Here is a 3,023-nt window from a genome sequence, read left to right on the forward strand (position 1 = left end):
TCTAAAAAAAATCATACTTGAGAGTGAGAAAAAAATAATATTTTTTTAGTGCATATGTATTTTATGTTTTAGTTCACCGACTTGCCGATTGTAAGTCCAATTTTCTCTATGTTTGCATGTTCTTCATATAGCATATATATATATACACACACAAGATTCATGAGTGTTTATTCAGTTTCAGGTTAAATTGTTTTTTGACGCTATTGCTCCTGTGGTGGGTCTGTTAGTAGAAGTTGGAGCAGTCAAGCCCAGGCATGGCATGCGTCCATGGATGATGACAACGTCTTTGTGTGCGTGCCTGTGTGCACTCATGTGTTGTACTGGTGTGCGGTGTGCATCTTGTGTGTGTGTTTTTATGATTTTAATTGAAGTTTTCACATGGATGCTTCTCTGAGACGTTCAAGTATTATTGTCTAAAAGGTGCAGTTATGAAATCACCCACGGGTTCAGGTTACTTGCTAATGATGCGCTGGTTGAAAAGTTAAATACTGAAGATGAACAGTATCTCGAGTTCTAATACTCCTAACGATCGCTTGGAATCTTATCTTCAATATCTTGCTGATATGGAACTGCAGAATGTTTCAATATATACTTGTAAAATGTTTTTCTAGTACTGATGACTAGTACTTGCCTTGACAGTACAACAGGAGGCTTCACTGCCGGTTGCGAGGATGTGCAACATATGTTGTGTTACAAACAAAATCTTTCCTCTGTTCCATAGAAGAGTATGTGGATTTTTTAAAATATATTTTAGAAAAGAAGTGTAAAGACAATAGCTTAGCATTTGAAAATTGTTTGCAACATGCATATTCTTTTGATGATTATGTAATTGTTTTCATGTCTTACCATAGGTCTAACAGTCCAATATGTATTTTATAATCAGTTCAAAGGGAATATCATGTTCGGTATGGATTGTAGCATCAATGGTTACTACTATACCTGGCCATGGGCCGGGCCGGGCCGGGTTTGGGTCGGGCATAAAAAATCCCATGGCAGAAAACTAAGGCCCATGCCCACCATCGGGCCTACTTTTCAAGCCCAAGCCTGGCCCATCTGGTAAAAAGCCCTCGAAAGCTCGTAGGGCTTAGGGCCGTGGGTCGGGCCTCTTCCTTAAAATGCCAATATGCCAAGCCCAAGCCCTTACAGGCCCTCCTGGTGGGCTCAAAACTCAGGCCCAAACCCAGCCCATTGGCAAGCCCATCAGGCCTAGCCCCTGGATTTTAGGGTCAGGCCTGGGTGGGCCGACAGGGACGGGCCGGAGATGGCCATGACTAGTTACTACCAGAAAACACAAAAACAATCCCTGGAGAAGAAAATTCAGCCAACTCAAGTATATAAACCTTGCAAGTTCGGTGATGATGACACATCGAAACATATTTTAAATTAAAGCTAAAAGTTTCACTTGTATAAAGCTCAAGTGGTCAACCCCCTAAACATTTCGGACTGCGAAGAATAGCTGAGTACAAACGCATACATAGATCAGTATGAGTACTTTGTTTTTTCTGACAGGAAAACACCACGATGGGTTTCACCTTATTCAAAATTACTATTAAACGGTTGTGAAGTATAGAAAACGTTAAACATGACTAAGTTTCGCATTTTCGATAGCTATCCAACGGTATATTATTTGCCCCATTTCAAAAACCTTTTTAAACAATCACGTTCAAAATCAAATTTGATCGTATTTGAATTCGAGTTTAAACTGTACGGATTACAAAAACATTTCAATACGAAAAAGTTGCGCATTTTCCACAGCTTTCCAACGCCGTATCATTTTCGTCAATCCGACAAACCGTTTGTAAAAAAATGAGAAAATACGTTTCGTCACCATTTTCCAAATTACTTTTAAACATTATAGAACTTGAAAAAACATTAGATATATGGAAGAAGCGGATTTTCATCAGCTTTCCAACGCCATCTTATTTTCTCAATTCCGACAAGCTGTTTGAAAACTAAGTCCAAAATACCATTCACATTTTTGGTTTTGAAAAGAATCAAAACTGCTCTTAAACCATAATTTTTTGCAAAAACAAATTATATGATTGTAATGTAGATGTCAAGAGCTTTGCAACGATATATTAAATGCCCTGTTTCGATAAAAAATTGCAAAAAATTGAACTAACGAAGACAATTTTCAACGGAAAATGAAAGCGTCACTTCAACCGCTCGAACTCATCAGTTCAACCCCTCGAATTCATCAGTTCAAGTAGGGTAACAAAATAATATTCTTTTACGCGAAACAGAATAGCCATATGTATATATATATAGGTAAAACTGTGTCTACCATAGCTTGCCACAGAACTAGTTAAGTGTCCCTAAACTTTTAACGGTTCAGAAGTTATCAAAAAATATGAAATAAATATGGGAGCATCTCTCTAATGTAATGAGATGATCCAACGGAGGGATTGTGAAAATATGCATCTATGTGTCCTCGGCAAAAATAATAAGCATTTCAGCTCACTGCGACATAAATATATACTAAACTATTTGTTTTTTTATCTAGGACACATACAGTCATATTTTTTTAATCCCTCCGTTGGATCATGTTATATTATAGGTGTGTTGGTTCAGTATTTTTTTCAGAATTTTTGAGAACTTTTGCACCGTTGAAACCCTTAACTAGTTCTGTGGAAAGCACTTGTAGAAAATCCTACCATAGCTTGCCACAGAACTAGTTAAGTGTCCCTAAACTTTTAACGATTCAAAAGTTATCAAAAAATATGAAATACATATGGGAGCATCTCTCTAATGTCATAAGATGATCCAACGGAGGGATTGTCAAAATATGCATCTATATGTCCTCGGCAAAAATAATAAGCATTTCAGCTCACTGCGACATGAATATATACTGAACTATTTGTTTTTTTGTCCAGGACACATACAGTCATATTTTTTTAATCCCTCCATTGGATCATGTTATATTATAGGTGTGTTGATTCAGTATTTTTTTCAGAATTTTTGAGAACTTTTGCACCGTTGAAACCCTTAACTAGTTCTGTGGCAAGCACTTGTAGAAAATCCTA

Source organism: Triticum dicoccoides, chromosome 4A, assembly GCF_002162155.2.
Source record: "Triticum dicoccoides isolate Atlit2015 ecotype Zavitan chromosome 4A, WEW_v2.0, whole genome shotgun sequence".
NCBI classification, from domain to species: Eukaryota; Viridiplantae; Streptophyta; class Magnoliopsida; order Poales; family Poaceae; genus Triticum; species Triticum dicoccoides.